Raw genomic sequence first — 20,484 nt, forward strand, 5'->3', positions numbered from 1 at the left:
AATGCTTAGTTGAACTAGTTGAATTAATATAACTAGTTTATTTTTAGTATGGAAATTAACAGAACAAGTTTATTTTTAGTAAGAAAATTTAGGTATATGAGATTATTTGAACTAGTTGAATTAATATAACTAGTTTATTTTTAGTAATTGCTTAGTTGAATTAGTAGAACTAGCTACTTTATTTTAGTAAGAAAATATTACTATATAGAACTAGCTACTTTATTTTAGTAAGAAAATTAATAGAACAAGTTTATTTTTATTAAATGCTTAGTTGAATTAGTTGAATTAATAGAACTAGTTGAACTAATGGAAGTAGTTGAATTAGTTGAATTAATAGAACTAGTAAGTGTTTATTGTTTCACCTATAGGAACATAGGAAATGTCGTCTGACGATGAAAAAGATTTCATTAAGTGTGAATACTGTGAAGACCAGCGCAGTCTGTGCGACAGAAATTTCCTTGTTGATGATAGGCGCTTCAGCATCAAGCTGGATGAGACCTTCGAAGTGGATACAGTAAGTCACAACGACAAGTCTTTTTTCGTAATTAAGCATGACTTATATATGCTTCATTTGCTTCAACTTATAATTTTAAATTTTCACTATTCTACTAGCGCATCCCCTGCCATGCAAGAATTTTTGTCTTGGATAAGATAGGTTTCAGTGCTATGGAAACTATGGAGGTAAAGAGAGTTTACCTGAAGACCGAGCATGGTTATACTTTCAACGTCAAATTATACAATGCAGACACGTACACCTATTTTGAATGCAAAACTTGGCAAGCACTATGCAAGGCTTATGCATTTGAGCCTGATATGGTTATCATCTTTGATATTCGCCCGGAAGATGATATTGAAGGTAATAGAGACATCTGGGTCGATGTGCAGACGCCTCCAGTTCTACCATTATGTGAGTTTCTCAACCATGTTTATGTCTTTGATATTGTTTATTCAAAAATAGTTGACAACTAATTTCTATTGACAGCTTATTTCCATTCAAGCAAACATGTCCGGTGCTTGGTAGACAGGACCTACTACTGTCCCGGAGCTGAACTAAACTGCGAGGAGATAAGTCATTATGTTTCATGGCTTGAGGATCTTCATACTGTTAAGACAAATTTTCTTCCTGCACTTAGAAATGTTAGTACTCAAAACGTGCGACCAATAGTGATCGTATTGAACTACGGTCACATCTATTTACGAAAGATGGTAAGATTTGTACTATTTGTCCTCAGTGCATCTTTTGCATACATTATTTTTTTGCTAAACTTTCATTGCTAAGTATATTAATTACTATACTATGTTCTTCAACAGGGACTCCCGATGACAGTTGTGCCTTAGTGGGTCGAGACTAAAGGTCACATGTCAATGGTTAGCTTACGGCCAAGGTATCCTACATTGCAGATGAGTGCATTCAGGATTTCTAAAAGCGATGAATGCTTAATAGTGAAAGATTGGAGCAAAATTGTTAACGATCCCAGAGAAGTACTAGGGGGCAGCAATGAGAAGTGCAGCCCACGATTAGGAGACAGGTTCATCTGCATGCTCCAGTATAATGAATCAGGAGAGCTATACATGTTCTATGCTATTTTACCTGAGAGAGAGCAGCAGGAGTGATTTAGCTAGTTCATGATCTTAGTACTTTTGTCCTCTCATGTCCGTGTTCTTCGTCCTGAACTTAATCTCAAAGGGTGATTTGCTTTTGTGGTGTTATGAACGCTTATAATATGATGACCATGTTGAACTCGATGATATCTTTGCTTCTGGTACAAGTGAATGTTTTTTCTTTAAGCTAGTGTTGGTGTTGATTAGATAGCGGTAATGACTATGATGATTAAACAGTGGTAATGACGACTATGATGATTTTTGGCTAGCTAATTTACTGTTGTTGATGATATGATGCAAGAGTTTTTATATTAATATGATGATGATGAGTTATTATATCATTTATAAAAGAAACCGCAGATTAGTTTCAGCTGGATGGATCCTAGCTAAGTGATCAAGTATATGCCATATCCATATTATACTTGATCACTTAATTATAGGTGATCAAGTATAATATGGATATGGCATATACTTGATCACTTAGCTAGGATCCACATGCATCCAGTCAAAACTAATCTGCGGTACTTTCACCTAATGATTTAACAACTAAAATAATCACTAAATTAAATTGAAAACACAAAATTAAAGGAAAAATAAAAAATAATACCAAAACACCCCCAAACATTTAGTACCGGTTGGTGTTACCAACCGGTACTAATGTCCTGCACGCACCCGGGCCTGGCTCGTGCCACGTGGTGGCACTTTAGCGTCGGTTTGTGATGAACCGGTACTAAAGGGGGGGACCTTTAGTCCCCACTCTTTAGTGCCGGTTGTGGAACCGGCACTAAAGGCCCTTACGAACTGGCGCTAAAGCCCGGTTCTGCACTAGTGTGTTGATTCATTTCCGAGTGACATATGTTTTGCCGGAGTGTTGATTCATTTCCGTTCCGACAAATTTCAGGCTCTCGATATGTCCTATTTTAGCAAAGGTCATGCCGGATTTTTCCGTGAATTTAAGCATGACTTGGGCTAGAATATGTAGGAAATATCGAGTGCCCCGGATTTGCTAGAAAGAGAATTAAACAACATTTCGAGTTGACTTTAAGTCTGTCGGAGCTCCATACATGACAGTAAAAAAATAGTGAGGGAGAGTCTCCACCATATATGAGAGAAGAAGAATGTCGACTGTTGTCGTGGGGGTCGCTTTTCCTTCTTTTCCTTGTGCTAGATGTTTGTAATGCACTAGGGAAAGGAGGAGTAGCGACCATCACCGACGGTCGCAATATCAGAGAGGGAGTGACCACCATATACATGAGATGAGAGTTTAATTAGGAAGGAAAACTTGACAGACCTAAAGTCAACCCATTGCATATTGAGTAATAGTGATCTGTGTGTTGAGTTTCCTGGTAGTTGCCTTCGATCGACTTTCGATTAATGTTTCAACTACGAACATAGAAAATGGCCGACGATGAAAAGGATTTCGGTATGTGCGAATACTGCAAAGACGAGCGCGACCTGTGCGACAGACATTTCCTAGTTGATGGTAGGCGCTTCAGCATCAAGCTGGATGAGACCTTCGAATTGGATACAGTAAGTCACAACGACAAGTCTTTTTTCGTAATTAAGCATGACTTCTGCTTCTTTTGCTTCAACTTATAATTTTAATTTTTTATTATTCTACTAGCGTATCCCCTGCCACGTAAGAATTTTTTTCTTGGATAAGATTGGTTTCAGTCCTATGAAAACTATGGAGGTAAAGAGAGTTCATTTGAAGACCGAGCATGGTTATACTTTCGACGCAAAATTATACAATGCAGACACCTACACCTATTTTGAATGCAAAAATTGGAGAGCACTATGCAAGGCTTATGCATTTGAGCCTGATATGCTTATCACCTTTGATATTCGTCCGGAAGATGATATTGAAGGCAATATTGACATCTGGGTCAATGTGCAGACGCCTCCAATTCTACCATTATGTGAGTTTCTCAACCATAATTATGTCTTGGATATTGTTTATTCAAAAATAGTTGACAACTAATTTCTATTGGCAGCTTATTTCCATTCAAGCAAACATGTCCATCGCTTGGTAGACATGACCTACTACTGTCCCGGAGTTGAACTAAACTGCGAGGAGATAAGTTATTATGTTTCATGGCTTCAGGATCTTGATACTGTCAAGACAGATTATTTTCCTGGACTTCAAAATCTTAGTACTCAAAATGTGCGACCACTAGCGTGCGTATTGAACTATGGTCACATCTATTTAGGAAAGATGGTAAGATTTTTACTATTTCTCCTCAGTGCATCTTTTGCATACATTATTTTTTGAGCTAAACTTCATTGCTAAGTATGTTACTACGATGTTCTTCAACAGGGATTCCCGATGATAGTTGTGCCTCATTGGATCGAGGCTAAAGGTCACATGAAAATGGTTAGCTTACGGCCAAGACATCTTACATTGCACATGAGTGCATTCAGGATTTCTAAAAGCGAGCAAGTATTAATAGTCAAAGACTGGAGCAAAATTTGTGAAGGATCGCAGAGAAGTACTAGGGGGCAGCAATCAGAAGCGCCTCCCACAATTAGGAGACAGGTTCATCTCCATGCTCCAATATGATGAATCATGAGTGCTACACATGTTATTTGCTATTTTACCTGTGAGAGAGAGCAGCAGGAGTGATTAGCTAGTTAGAATGAGTTTGAATATGATGATGTGCTACACTATGACTATGATGATTAAATAGCTAGTGTTGGTGGTAATGACTATGATGATTATTATTAGCTAGTGTTGGTGGTCATTAGATAGCTACACTATGACTATGATGATTAAATAGTGGTAATGACTATGATGATTATTAGCTAGTGTTGTTGGTGATGATATGATGCAAGAGTTTATACATTAATATGATGATGATGATGAGTTATTAAATCATTAGGTGAAAGAACCGCGGATTAGTTTCAAGTGGATGGATCCTAAGTGACCAATGACCTAATGATTTGATCATTTAGGATCCATCCACTTGAAACTAATCCGCGGTTCTTTCACCTAATGATTTAATAAGTCATTATAATGTAAAAACAATCTCTAAATTGCTACTGCATGAAAACTTATATAAAGGTGTATGAATATGACATAAAAAAAGAAAAAGAATACGGAATAATAGTAGTAGCACAGGCAGTGAGACGCGCTGCGAGTAATTACCAGTAGCGCCTATTGCAGGAAGCGCTACTACTAAGTAGATATAGCAGTAGCGCGGGTTAATAAACGCTACTGCCTTTAGCTGTAGCGCCGTAGCAATAGCGCGGTTACCCGCGCTACTGCTAGGCCAAAAACCCGCGCTACTGCTAGGCTTTTCCCTAGTAGTGATAGCATGGCAGGAAGATTAAAATGTATATAAAACAACATATATATTTCAGTACTTGTTACTTCCATAGTTTATATGGGAGAGGAAGAACATTACATAAGACTTAAGCTCTTTTACATTTTCAGTCACAGTTCTTCCTTCTTTTGAAAATTCAAATCAATATCAGGTAACATGCTAAATATGCCACCTTTTGGTCCTCATCAACTCCGAACCTTTATTGCATGGATATTATCTCTACTATCTTATAGTACTTGACAGATCATCACTACAATGCAGCCACATAAGAAATAAGGATGTTTCGAAGGCAAGCTTATTTTGTGATAACAACATATGTACCACCTTGTTCTTAAGCTAACAATCATCACGCCTCCAACATCAAGCTTATGATCTCCACTGTTCGGTGCTTCATATGTGCTCTCACTTCCAAAGTCTATGAAATTTCATAAGTGCTTGTTTCCTCATGCATGCACGGAAATCTTTCATAAGTAATTCTCAGAAGTTCTAAATTGCAAGGTCACAAAATAATGGTTGGTATCATCTACCTAATAACTATATTTTCCTTGTAATAAATTCTCATCTGTACAAAACAACACAAAGGCCCAGACTAGGAATACTTCTTATTGTTTATTATTCCACACATGCATATGAGTCTTCCTCCGAGATATTGCAGACTCTAGAATCATTGCAGTTATAGCATGGAACATAAACATAACTATGAACTCGGAGATAAATAATATCATTTGAGCAAGATTACGAAGAGGTTGCGGTTCAGTTGATCTAGAGGTATAGAATAGTCGCAATACAGATTAATTCATCGGATTCGATCGTGATCATCAGCGGAATCGAAGAGCTACGGGCGGTGTGTATTCTACAATACTGTCGTGTGAAAGGCCCAGGCACGACACTTGTATGTGCCTTACTAGTGTCGTTCAGGTAGACACGCCGCTAGTAAGTTACTCACTCACCGGTTGTAATCACTTACCAACGACACCATACTAGTGGTGTGCCAGCCGAACGCCGCTAGTAGGCACATGCACAAGCTGCTAATAAGGGGGTCATTTACGTTGGCGGTGGGAGCCACGATGCTTGTGGGTGAAGCTCTTAGCTAAGGTGTGGGATCGTGGCCATGGCCGTGCAGGAGGCGAGGTGACTAGCTAGGGTATGGCGTTCAGTGGCGGTGATGTGGCAGGTGTCTTCATGACTAGTTGTACTAGGTTGCCGAGGCTGCCGCCCCTTCGTCAAGGCGCCGCCTTGGAGTACATAGCTCATCATGTGCGGCTTCATCTCTTCAGAGTGACTTGTTCACGGTTGGGGGCTCAGGTGACATCAAGAAATGTGATCTCTATCCTACGAGCCATTTTCTTGGAGTCTTCCTATTTTTTAAAAAGGAGAATAACTCCCAGCCTCTACATCGAACGATGCACTCATCCATCTTTATTAAATAATTCAACAAAGACCGACACAATAAATACAAGGATCAATCCAAAGCCACCTTTCTGATGAACTCTGTCGCTACACCTATAGGGTTGATGATGAATCGTGACCGCACCAAAGCACATCATCTAATCCGGTAGCCTCATGAAGTCGCCGCCTGCGAGCCGAGAGCACTAACCGGCCTAGCAGACCCACAACATACACCGCATGCATGCGCTCTAGGATATTGCGCTGCCATCTACCATTGTCCCATCTTCAAGAGGGCTCCTTGCACTGACCTTGCCAGGCCCAACTGCCGTCGCCGCCGCCGCCGCCGCGATGCCAGACAATGCCACCAGCCTGCGCGCGTCCATCAGCCCACCTCCAACGCCGATACTCCACTGCGCCATGCCGCTGAGACCCACCTTTTTTGATGCAGTAGATGCACACTGCTCCACCTCTTGGCCCCTCCAGTCAGTGCCTACTCCAAAACGGTGCCCCCAGGAGAGAGAACGACACAAGTCTTCGTCATCATCCGACTAGGGAGACCCAGATCTAGGGTTTCCTCCAGAGTAGATGCCTCCTGGAGGAAGAAAGGCACACCATTTGCAGTTGCCAACGAACTCAAATGGTACCCACCCGCACAACGAGTCATTTTCTTGGAGTTGTGTTGTTGTTCTTCAGCATCCTTGTATAATACCTTGTGCGCGTGTGTTGCGGTATCGTGTTGTATTGTGTTGTATGTGCTGAATTGTATTATTTATATATAAAGTGGAGCAGAAGTCTTTTTGATTAACAATAAGATCAATTGCCTCATTTGAAACTTGAAAGTGCATTTTTTGATTGTGACAACGGAAGTCAGGGCCAAGGCCGACCTCATGCGCAGGAAAAGGGACAAGCAAACATACATCGCATATGTACCCAAGCCTTTTTGTTCTTCTGGTTGCTTGTTGATTGCTTGCACTTAATCCTACGAGATTATCAATTGATTAATATATTTGCTTGAATAATGCATTATCATCTGATTTCTTGCTTAGATCGGTCTGCTCTCTATTTTCAAACTGTTTTGGTCTAGACCTATTTTGTTCAATTGGATAATTCTGGTGCCCAAATTTACCGAATCGAAATAAATGAGTTTATTTTCTTTTGATTCCCTTTTTCTAGGAACCTATTTGTTGGCATTCAATAGGACATATATTTTGAGAAACCGAACAAAATATACCAAATGTTCACCTTTACTTAATCGTGTCTCAACCACCCCATGTCGTTGGTTTCGCGATGAAAGTCGACATCATTTGGGGGTGGGGGGGAGCACCACCTCGGTCACCATGGCATCCAGCGATGGTTAGGCCGAGGGCCATCGTCGTACATAGGTCACGTGCTTGTACCATAACCTGAGTCGACGTAGTTCATCCGGGTCAACATATCGGCCATTGTGTTGATTCCCAAATTCGCACACCACATGCTGCATAATTGGTTCACCGCGGTTGACCTCCTTGCCAATGGAGATCGTTCCATGCAGCGCACCTTTCTTCAGATTGTCCGACATCTTCACACGGCCAAGAGCACGTGGGATACTGAATGTTTGTCAGCGATCCAAGATTACCCCAGCAATTAGCTGGACACATGAGAGCTTTTACACACTATCAAACACAGAGGACACATGGAATTTGATGCCATGAAAACTTGCTACAACCTTTTTATTTGGAATCCAGAAAGAAAGAAGGGTCGTTGCACGACCGACCTAAACACACACCACGTTCCTAATGACTCGTGCCATCCCACGGATCAGATCGTGCGTGCATGATCTACGGCTCCACTATTATCACGTGTGATCCGATGTGCCATGCCATCCCATGACTCAGTTCACGACACGGTAGAAACAGGAGCGACCCTAACCTGACACATGGACTAGACGCAAACATGCTTGCCGTCGAGACTGACTCTCGGCGCACACCGCGTACTTACAGGCAGCTCTATGGTGCATTATTTAGAACAAACAGATTGAAGGAAAAAAAACTAGGGCATGGATCAGCCCTCGATCCACAAACCCACATCGCGAAGTTGTCTTAGTGGATCTCGTCATTCTCCGAGTCGATCTCGTCGTTCTCCGAGTCAGATAAGTGGTTGTCCACCTGCTCGTGCCTAGCCTGCAATGTCATCAACCACAAACACCACATCGAGATACCGTTACATTCCATCATCACCAGGCGGAAAAACTGAAAACCTTGGAAAAAGAGATCGAGTTCATACCCTCCTCATCTGGGCACGGCGATTCTTGAACCAGAGTTTGATATGCTGGGGCTCCACGCGAAGCTCACGACCGAGATGAGCACGCTGGCCTCATCGGGGTTGGGGCACTCCATGAAAACACTGCAGTTTTGAAAAAAGAAGATGATGAAAACCTTGAATACCCTGCACATGGATCACCATGAAAATATGACACGAAAAATAAGCTGTAGGAATGGTGCTTGATTAACCTCTCGAGGATCTGAATCTGGTTGTCACTTAGATCCATTGTTACTGGCGATCAAGTCGTGGAAAGGTCCCCTTCCCAAGGTAAGTTTACCACAAGTCACCTTATCGGATTTTTTTTCCGCCCGATGGGTGGACGAAAATTACTAGAAAGAAGAAGAAGAAAGTGATTCCGGCAATGTTTCACACGCCGTCGGCGGCCGTCGGTCTAGGCGAGATCCGAGCGGCGCGTCGTGTGCATTTGAACTAACTGCTTGCCAGTGTTGGGCTGGAGGCCGTTTCTGTTGGGGAACACAGTAATTTAAAAAAAAATTCCTACGCACACGCAGGATCATGGTGATGCATAGCAACGAGAGGGGAGAGTGTTGTCCACGTACCCTCGTAGACCGAAAGCGGAAGCGTTAGCACAACGCGGTTGATGTAGTCGTACGTCTTCACGATCCGACCGATCAAGTACCGAACGCACGGCACCTCTGAGTTCAGCACACGTTCAGCCCGATGACGACCCTCGAACTCCGATCCAGCCGAGTGTTGAGGGAGAGTTTCGTCAGCACGACGGCGTGGTGACGATGATGATGTTCTACCGACGTAGGGCTTCGCCTAAGCATCGCTACAGTAGTATCGAGGTGGACTATGGTGGAGGGGGGCACCGCACACGGCTAAGCGTGCGGACCCTACGGGTTCGAGAACTATGTAGACATGACTGAGACACGTCTCCGGTCAATAACCAATAGCGGAACCTGGATGCTCATATTGGCTCCCACATATTCTATGAAGATCTTTATCGGTCAGACCGCATAACAACATACGTTGTTCCCTTTTGTCATCGGTATGTTACTTGCCCGAGATTCGATCGTCGGTATCTCAATACCTAGTTCAATCTCATTACCGGCAAGTCTCTTTACTCGTTCCGTAATACATCATCCCACAACTAACTCATTAGTTGCAATGCTTGCAAGGCTTAAGTGATGTGCATTACCGAGAGGGCCCAGAGATACCTCTCCGGCAATCGGAGTGACAAATCCTAATCTCGAAATACGCCAACCCAACAAGTATCTTCGGAGACACCTGTAGAGCACCTTTATAATCACCCAGTTACGTTGTGACGTTTGGTAGCACACAAAGTGTTCCTCCGATAAACGGGAGTTGCATAATCTCATAGTCATAAGAACATGTATAAGTCATGAAGAAAGCAATAGAAACATACTAAACAATCGAGTGCTAAGCTAACGGAATCGGTCAAGTCAATCTAATCATTCTCCTAATGATGTGATCCCGTTAATCAAATGACAACTCATGTCTATGGCTAGGAAACATAACCATCTTTGATCAATGAGCTAGTCAAGTAGAGGCATACTAGTGACACTCTGTTTGTCGATGTATTCACACAAGTATTATGTTTCCGGTTAATACAATTCTAACATGAATAATAAACATTTATCATGATATAAGGAAATAAATAATAACTTTATAATTTCCTCTAGGGCATATTTTCTTCAGTTTCGCCGAGTCTGGGGCCGGTGCGGGCTCGGTATGAGGCCCAGTACGCAACCCAGGGGTCGGACAAGTGTTCTATGGCCCAGGGCCAGCTGCATGTGCCGGTGTTGGACTGCGTGTCCCCCATGCACATACGGCAACCAGGATCAGACGGATCATTAGGCCTGGGTTTGCAAAGCTGCATCGGGCTTGCACTGCGAGGGTTTCTCCGCCTCACTCGTTTGCATCAGAGGTCATGGCGGGTCACGGGAGGGGGCTGTTGCCGCCGCACAAGCCATCGCCTCCGGCGCACAAACCACCACCTCCGGCGCCAAAAGCTGCTCCGCCGCTGGCTAGGGCCGCGCTGCCCCAGCCCAAGGCCGCGTCGTCGCCGGCCAGGGCTGCGCCGCATCAGACCGGGCCGCCTCGGCACCGGCCGGCTCCGCCACTGCATCAGGTGCCACCGCCGCAGGTTGCGCGGGACGGCCGATACAGGGTGTCGGACGCTGCCCATGCTGCTGCGGGTCGCGGGGCCGCCTCTGGTAGGGAGAACGCTGGTGGCGGGCATGCTGGCCGTGCTCCCCCCAGGGGCATTGGGGTGATAATGGTTTCGATGTCTATGGGGAAGGCCAACATCGGCGCTCGTCTTCGGCTGGTGGTGGCCATGGATACGCCTGGCAAAGTGACGGCTTGGCCAACCGCCCGTTCCATGCTCCTCCGGGCAACTTTGTGGAGGGAGAAACAGGCCCGGATCAGTCTATGTTGAGGCTACGGTCTCTATGGAAGCGCAGCCATCGTCGGAGGCGGCAGAGGGGGCTCAGAATCTGTCGGGTGAGGCTATGGCAGTGGTGACCGCCCTCGCTGCTTCTAACTTACCGGCAGCTGAGCCAACTGGGGCGAATGGTTGGGAACTGGCTAATGACAAATCTTCTGTGTGGTATCCTTCCTGAAGGCACCGCCGTGGAGAAGCTCAAGACCTCAATCCACTACCTTCAGGGGAAACCCTAGATCAGTTCGATCGGATGATGGTGGCGCTCTTACATCTCTTCCCTTTTGGGGGCGTCATTCTTGGAGGTTGCATTTCGGCTCGAGGGACCAGTGGAAGGCGTCTTTGGTGGAGTGGTGCTTCATCTTAAGCAATGATGGCGGCGGATCTCGGCAGCGTGGTGCAGTGGAGACTCGGTGTCCGATGCGCGGAGATGGACTCGCGCAGGAGGAGGAAGCTGTCTGGCGTCATGGTGTCGTTGATGGCAGAGAGGCCTGGCAAGGTCGGTGCAACAGTTTTGCTCTGAGGATGGACCGAGGGATGATGGAGGTGACGGCCCTTGCAGCGTGCAGTGCTCACTGGGAGTGTGCTTGACGGATGTGGGATCCAATCCAGGTAGTGGCTTGGAGGGGACACCCGGCTTTAGATGTTAGGCTTTAGTGCGATGTCTGTTTGGTATCAGGCCCTGACATTCGGCGCACCTTCATCAAGGGGACATGAGTAGCAACGGCGTTGCCAAGATGGTGGCTTCAGGCTTATGTATCTCCTAGTATGGTCTTTATGAATAATTAATAATATGGCTGCATGCATTGTCCAGATGCAGAGGCCGGGGGTACATCCTCCTTTTCTAAAAAATAAAAAATAAAAAAGAACTTTGGGACAGAGTGAGTATAAAATGGAGCGGAAGTCTTTTTGATAAACAATAAGATCAATTGCCTCATTTGAAACTTGAAAGTGCATTTTTTGATAAACAACGGAAGTCAGGGCCAAGGCCGACTCCATGCGCAGGAAAAGGGACAGGCACACGTACATCCCATATGTAGCCAAGCTTTTTTGTTCTTTTGGTTGCTTGTTGATTCCTTGCACTTAATCCTACGAGATTATCAATTGATTAATATATTTGCTTGAATAATGCATTATCATCTGATTTCTTGCTTAGATCGGTCTGCTCTCTATTTCCACATCTGATTTCTTGCTTAGATCAGTCTGCTCTCTATTTCCAAACAGTTTTGGTTTGGGCCTATTTTGTTCAATTGGATAATTCTAGTGCACTAACTTATCGAATCGAAATAAATGAGTTTATTTTCTTTTGTTTCCCATTTTCTAGGAACCTATTTTGTTGGCATTCGATAGGACATACGTTTTGAGAAACATCATTTTGGGGGGGGGGGGGGGTGGACAAGCGCTGTAGGAGATATGCCCTAGAGGTAATAATAAATGATATTATTTATCTCCGAGTTCATAGTTATGTTTATGTTCCATGCTATAACTGCAATGATTCTCGAGTCTGCAATATCACGGAGGAAGACTCATATGCACGTGTGGAATAATAAACAGTAAGAAATATTCCTAGTCTGGCCTCTAAGACTAGCTCAAGTGTTGCATGATGGTTCTGTTTTCCTGATCATGGGCATGTCTATGCCAGCAATTTTGAGGGCACAATGTTAACAGAACATTTGTGTTGAATCGACCCGGATTGATGTTATGCTATGAGATACATTCGTCACAAGTTAATGGTTTATAACACAGAGATAGTTAATGTTTGCATAATTCCTTAGACCATGAGAGTATCGAGTTTCTTCATGCTTGCTTCATGAACTTTGGGGTTTGTTAAACGTCATCCGTAACTGGATGGCTATTACAGCGGCTTACGGGTTCATGGGAAAGTATGTTAAGTAACTTGATAGCTCGAGATTGGGATTTGCTCCTCCGACGATGGAGAGATATACTCGGGCCCTCTCGGTGTTACGGTGTCCATCATCGTCTGGCCAGACACTTTGTAATTTGATCACGGGGATGCCGGAACACGAAACGAGAAAAGAGAACAAAACCGGTAACGAGGTAACTAGCATAGTGGACAAGTTGTTGATCCATGGGAATGCCAACATGTCTCACCTCGGGTATTTGTAACATATCGCGAAGCAACAGGAATAGCACACGGCAACTGGAGGTTCACTCGGATATTTATTCGTGTGGGTATAGGGGTCAATATGGGTGTCCACGGCTCCGATGTTGATAATTGATCGGAAGGGGATCCGGGTCATGTCTATACTTCACCGAACCTATAGGGTCACACACTTAAGGGTCATCTATCTGCTGAATACTAGACAGGGAGTCTGAGAGAAAATCACCGAAAAGTTTCGGACAGCGGAATCGTACCGAAGAGAGAGGTCATCGGATAAGTTTCGATGATACCGAAAATTTGTTTCGGGATACACCATTAAGTCAAATTGGTTTCGGCACATGCCTGATAATTCTTGGAGGATGCCAGAATCATTCTGGAAGCTTTTTGGAATTTTCTGAGATAAAAACCGGAAATGTTCCGGAGCTGCCGGAGCCACTTCAGATGCGTTTTGCAGATGAAAATCACTAAAACCGGAATTGTTTCGGAACGCGTTGAAAATCAGTTTAGTGGGTACTGGAAATGTTCTTAGCCCACATAAATATTTTCAGTTCGATCAGGCGCTGAAAAATGTCGTCGTGAATAGTGAAAATCAGCTTTATGGTTACTTTATGGAAAGCCACCTTTTGGGGCTTTGCTCCAAAAGATCTTGGGGATTACATGGATAGATAGGAGCCATTTTTTGGGCCCCTCATGGGGGTGTGGCCGGCCACATGGGGTATCCCCCCTTGGGGACCCTCTTGTTCATTGGTTTCACTCCTAGGTCCTTGTGGAAGGACTTCATTCATGTGCATTTTGGGTTTTTTGTGAAACTACCCTACCCCCTTGGGATTTCCTATAAATAGAGGTGGAGGGGCAGCCCTCCACACTCATCCCTTGCTCTCATACACATGCCATGCATTATCTGGCTTCTTCTCTCCCTCCCACGAAAAGAGTTTCGTAGAGCAGTAAGGCTGTCTGGGTTCCGGCGGGAACTAGTTCTGGACGGCGAAGCCCTGCCGGATAGATGACACCGTAGGTGCGCAACTCTGTAGAGATCGTAGTTTTGGTCTTAGTTCGTGAGTGCCTCCCGAAGGGCTGTCCGTGTGACCGTCCGAGTTTTGAAGGTCCTCCCGAAGGGCTGTCCGAGTGACCATTCGAGTTTCGAAGGTCCTCCCGAAGGGCTGTCCGCGACACCGTCCGGGGGGCTATTCGACCGCCTCCCGGAGGGCTGTCTGAGGAGCAAATGAGGGTATACATCCTCGCGGTTGGGAGGTTGTAAATCCTAGCTACGGGGATCTGCACCGCCGATCGTCATCGACTCTACTTCCCGCTGCGCTACGAGTCGGTAACGAAAAAGATCAAACCATGTATGCAGTCTCCATAGTGGTCCTGGGCTGGTGCGTAGGTCAGAAATTTTTTGTTTTCTATCGCGTTACCCTACAAGCGCCTCTGTCGCCATGGCATCCAGCAGTGGTCATCCATCACCGTACATAGGTCACGCGTTTGTAGCATAACCTGAGTCTCCGTAGTTTGTCCGCCTCAACATATCGGCCACTGTGTTGATCCCCAGATTCACGCACAACATGTTGCATGATTGGTTCACGGAGGTTCACCTCCTTGCCATTGGAGATCGTTGCATGTGGCGCACCTTTCTTCGGACTGTCCGACATCTTCACATGGCCAAGAGCACGTGGGATACTGATTGTTTGTCAGCGACAAAGGAGTACTCACGCAATTAGCTGGACACATCAGAGGTTTTACACACTAGCAAACACAAAGCACACATGGAATTTGATGCCATGAAAACGTGCTGCAGATTTTTATTTGGAATACAGAGAGAAAGAAGGGTCGTTGCACGACCGACCTAAACACACACCACGTTCCTAATGACTCGTCCCATCCCACGGATCAGATCGTGCGTGCATGATCTACGGCTCCACTATTATCACGTGTGATCCGATGTGCCATGCCATCGCATGACTCGGTTCACGACGCGGTAGAAATGGGAGCGACCCCAACCTGACACGTGGACTCGACGCAAACATGCTTGCCGTCGAGACGGACTCTCAGCGCACACCGTGTGCTTGCAGGCAGCTCTATGGCGCGTTATTTGGAACAAACAGATTGAAGGAAAAAAAACCCTAGGGCATGGATCAGCCCTCCATCCACAAAAACCCACATCGTGAAGTTGTCTTAGTGGATCTCGTCATTCTCCGAGTCAATCTCATCATTCTCCGAGTCGGATAAGTGGTTGTCCACCTGCTCGTGCCTAGCCTGCCATGCCGTCCACCACAAACACCGCATCCAGATTCCGTTACATTCAATCATCACCCAGGCGGAAAAAACTGAAAACCTTGGAAAAATTGAAAGTAGATCGAGTTCATACCCTCCTCATCTGGGCACGGCGGTACTTGAACTAGAGTTTGATATGCTGGGGCTCCACATGAAGCTAGCGACCGAGATGAGGGTGCTGGGTCTCATCAGGGTTGGAGCACTCCTTGAAAACACTGTACTTTTCAGAAAATAGAAGATGAAAACCTTGAATACCGTGCACATGGATCACCATGAAAATATGACACGAAAAATAAGCTGTAGGAATGGTGCTTGATCAACCTCTCGAGGATCTGAATCTGGTTGTCACTTAGATCCATTGTTACCAATTTCTCGCTCACTCTCCCAGGCTGGCTAGAGGAAGAGGAATTGGAGGCAGGAAGGTATCTTCGTTCTGGATGCTATCTGACATCTGGTTTGCTCCTATTTATACACGAGAGGGTGGCGTTTCTCCTCTGTCACACTGCTGGCGCAAAGAAGCGCCCGTCTGTGTGACCTCTGGCTTATTAGCAGTCTCCTGGACTGTCTCTCTTATTGCCTCCTCCTTTTTGGCTTCTTCCACCCTATATTGCTGACCGTCCGTCCCTGTATTGCTCGTGATCTAAACACTCTTGTATTACTTTGCGGAGGGAGTAACAAGCAGTGCTTTCAGATTTAAACCATGTAATCTATAGTTTCATTTAGCAGAATCTGCAAAGCACTTCAAATCAAACAACTTCAGAGTTTATGGACCTGCATCGGTACGAGCCCTACTGGGTTTGGATGCAACAAACAAATGCAGAGTGACCTGAAAATGGCCGGTGACCTGTCTTGAGTTCGTAATTTCTCCCCTCCCACAATTACCATTGTTCCTCTTGTAGAATGGGAGATAATTAATCCTGAAGTTACGACCATGTATTGGTTGTTAACCAGTATAATAAATTCTGCAATATTTTAGCATGAAATTGAAAGGCATTAATTTCCAGCCTCTTACTTATGTATGGATATCAAATTAATCACTAGTACAGGTGGGTCATTATCCTCTAAATCATAATATTCAAATTCTAAGTAAGAAAAGAAGCATAACAATGACCGACCTATTATTGCAAGCCCTATCATGTATCATATGGCAATATGGTTGCTTCAGTGCACCATTGCACTCCTTTTACAATGGATGTTTATTGACAAAATCTCTTCATCTAGATGGGAGATTATATTTAGTCTTGTTTTCTTATTAAACATGAAACAACACAACGTCAAGATCTTGATCCACAATTCTTATTCCATATATATTTGATTCGAGTGAAAGTTCTGAAGTAACATGCCTTTCTTAGTTCCTGTCGTTTGTTCCAAAAATGCGATATATCCTTCGGCCATAAAACTACAACAACTCATAAGAACTACAACCATTTCCCTCTTGCAGAAACTTTTTCTTACTTCCTCCACAACCATTATACCTACCATGCATATCCATGATGAACCCCGACCGTACCAACGCACACCATCTAATCCGGCAGCCTCACGAAGTCGCCGCCTTCGAGCCAAATGCACCAATCGGCCTAGCAGACCCATAGCGCATACCGCAGGCGCTCGCTCTAGGATCCTGCGCTGCCATCTACCGCCGTCCCATATTCAAGAGGGATCCTTGCACTAACCTTGCCAGGCCCAACTGCCGTTGACACCGCCACGACACCAGACAATGCCACCAGTCTGCGTGCATCCATCAACCCACCTCCAACGGCGATACTCCACCGCACCATGCTGCCGAGACCCACCGTTTTGGATGCGGTAGATGCAACACCGCTCCACCTCTTAGCCCCTCCAATCAGTACCTACTCCTAAATAGTGCCCCCCAGGAGAGAGAATGACACAAGTCTCCATCATCATCAGATCTGGGAGACCCAGATCATCGGTTTCCACGGAGCAGATGCCTCCTGGAGGAAGAAGGGCAAGCCATCTGCAGTTGCCACCGAAGCCAAACAGTGCCCACCCTCCTAACGAGCCATTTTCTTGGAGTTGTGTTGTTGTTCTTCAACATCTTTGTACAGTGCCTTGTGTGCGTGTGTTGCGGTATCGTGTCGTATTGTGTTGTATGTGCTGAATTGTCTGATTTGTATATAAAGTGGAGCGGAAGTCTTATTGATAAACACTGAGATCAATTGCCCAGTTGAAACTTGAAAGTGCATTTTTTTGATTTTGACAGCGGAAGTCAGGGCCAAGGCCGACCTCATGCGCAGGAAAAGGGGCAAGCACACGTACATCCCACATGTACCCAAGCTTTTTTCTTCTTTTGGTTGCTTGTTGTTTGCTTGTGCTTAATCCTACGAGATTATCAATTGATTAATATATTTGCTTGAATAATGCATTATCATCTGATTTCTTGCTTAGATCAATGTGCTCTCTATTTTCAAACAGTTTTGGTCTGGGCCTATTGTGCTCAATTGGATAATTTATGTGGACAAATTTATCGAATCAAAATAAATCAGTTTATTTTCTTCTGTTTCCCTTTTTCTAGGAACCTATTTGTTTGCATTCGATGGGAAATATGTTTTCAGAAACCTAACCAATTAATTTACCAAATGCTGACCTTTACTTAATCATGTCCCAACCATTCCTTGTCGTTGGTTTCACGGTGAAAATCGACATCATTGTGCGTGTGTGTGTGTGGGGGGGGGGGGGGGGGGGAGCAGGGCTTTGGTTGCCATGGCATCCAGCGATGGTCATGCAGACGGCCATCGTCTTACAGAGGTCACACGCTTGTTGCCTAACCAAAGTCGTCGTAGTTCGTCCGGGTCAACATATCGGCCATTGTGTTGATCCCCAAACTCGTGCACAACATACTGCATGATTGGTTCACCGCGGTTGACCTCCTTGCCATTGGAGATCGTTCCATGCCACACACCTTTCTTCGGACTGTCTGACATCTTCACATGGCCAGGAGCACATGGATATAATACTGAATGTTTTGTCAGTGACCCAGGATTACTCACGCAACTAGCTGGACACATCAGAGGTTATACACACTAGCAAACCCAGAGCACACATGGAATTTGATGCCATGAATACTTGCTACAGATTTTTTTTATTTGAAATACAGAGAGAAAGAACGGTCGTTGCACGACCGACCTAAACACAAACCACCTTCCTAATGACTCGTGCCATCCCACGAATCAGATCCTGCGTCCAGGATCTACAGCTCCACTATTATCGCGTGCGATCTGATGTGCCATGCCATCCCATGACTCGGTTCACGACGCGGTAGAAACAGGAGCGACCCCAACCTGACACATGGACTCGATGCATGGACTCGACGCAAACATGCTTGCTGTCGAGACCGACTCTCAGTGTGTACCATCTGCTCGCAGGCAGGTCTATGGCACGTTATTTGGAACAAACAGACTGAAGGGAAAAAAACCTAGGGCATTCACTTAGTTTACATCAATGGATCAGCCCTCAATCCACAAACCCACATGGCGAAGTTGTCTTAGTGAATCTCGTCGTTCTCCGAGTCGGATAAGTGGTTGTCAACCTGCTCGTCCCAAGCCTGCCATGCCGTCATCCCCAAACACTACATCGAGATCCATTACATTACATCATGACCAGGTGGAAAAAACTGAAATCTTGGAAAAATTGAAAGGAGATCGAGTTCATACCCTCCTCATCTGGACACGGCGGTTCTTGAACCAGAATTTGATCTGCTGGGGCTGCACGCCAAGTTCGCGGCCGAGATGGGCATGCTGGGTCTCATCAGGGTTGGGGCACACCTTGAAAGTCCTGCAGTTTTCAAAAAACGAAAACGAAAACCTTGAATACCCTGTACATGGATCACCATGAAAATATGACACGAGAAATAAGCCATAGGAAATGGTGCTTGATCAACCTCTCGAGGATCTGAATCTGGTTGTCACTTAGATCGATTGTTACCAATTTCTTGCTTGCTCGCTCACTCTCCCAGGCTGCCTAGAGGAACAGGAAGTGGAGGCAGGAAGATATCTTCGTTCTGGATGCTATCTGACCTCTGGTTTGCTCCTATTTATACATGAGAGGGTGCTATTTCTCCTCTGTCATAGTGCTGGCGCAAAGAAGCATCCGTCTGTGTGACCTCTGGCTTGCTGCTGGCAGACTCCTGGCCGGTCTCTCTTAATGCCTCCTAGTATTTGGCTTCTTCCACCCTATAATGCTGACCGTCCTTCCCTGTATTGCTCGGGAGCGCCAGCAGCAGAAACGTTGGCTTTGACTTCTGACAACCTTGGCGGGCTCGCTGGGTGGTCTTGTTGGTTTCTCTTTATGCCTCTCTCTTGGCTTTGTCCCTGTCTTGCTCGGGAGCGCCAGCAGTAGCGTGGTAGTACTAGTAACTGATGCATTGTCAGAAGTGTATCAACACATTCATTTTATCAGAAGTACTATTGGGTTTATTGACCTCCGATATAAGAAGCAGTGCTTTCCGATTTAAACCATATAATCTATAGTTTTATTTAGCAGAATTTGCTAATAACCTTCAAATCAAACAACTTAAGAGTTTATGGACCTGCTTCTGTACGTGTCCTACTGGGTTTGGGCCAAGAAATCAGAGAGACCTGAAAATGGCCTGTGACATGTCTTGAGTTCTTAATTTTTCCCCTCCCACAATTAACATTGTTCCTCTTGTAGAAAGGGAGATAATTAATCCTGAAGTTACATCCATGTATGGCTTGTTAACCATTATAATAAATTCTGCAATATTTTAGCATGCAATTGATAGGCATTAATTTCCAGCCTCTTATGTATGGATATCAAATTATTGAAGCCATAGTACGGGTGGGTCGTTATCCTCTAAACCGTAATATGGGATCATATTCGATGTAAGAAAACTAGCATATAACAATGACCGACCTATTATTGCAAGCACTATCATGTATCTGCAGGCTAGATATGGCAATATGTTTCCTTCAGTGCACCATTGCACTCCTTTTACAATGGACTTTCTTTTACAATATATGTTCATCACTTCATCTACATGGGAGATTTTATTTAGTCTTTTTTTTATTAAA

General features: G+C 44.8%; 1 long non-coding RNA gene across 1 annotated transcript; it reads right to left on the reverse strand.

Moving 5' to 3' along the window:
* Positions 1 to 18,519: 18,519 nt before the first annotated feature.
* On the reverse strand, positions 18,520 to 19,450 carry LOC123141000 (uncharacterized). Its single transcript, XR_006470124.1, has 3 exons — positions 19,335 to 19,450; positions 19,108 to 19,228; positions 18,520 to 19,022 (listed from the first exon to the last, which is right to left on the reverse strand). It is a non-coding gene; the product is annotated as an uncharacterized lncRNA (long non-coding RNA).
* Between the last annotated feature and the right edge of the window lie 1,034 nt (positions 19,451 to 20,484).

The sequence above is a fragment of the Triticum aestivum genome, chromosome 6D (assembly GCF_018294505.1).
Source record: "Triticum aestivum cultivar Chinese Spring chromosome 6D, IWGSC CS RefSeq v2.1, whole genome shotgun sequence".
Classification (NCBI taxonomy): Eukaryota; Viridiplantae; Streptophyta; class Magnoliopsida; order Poales; family Poaceae; genus Triticum; species Triticum aestivum.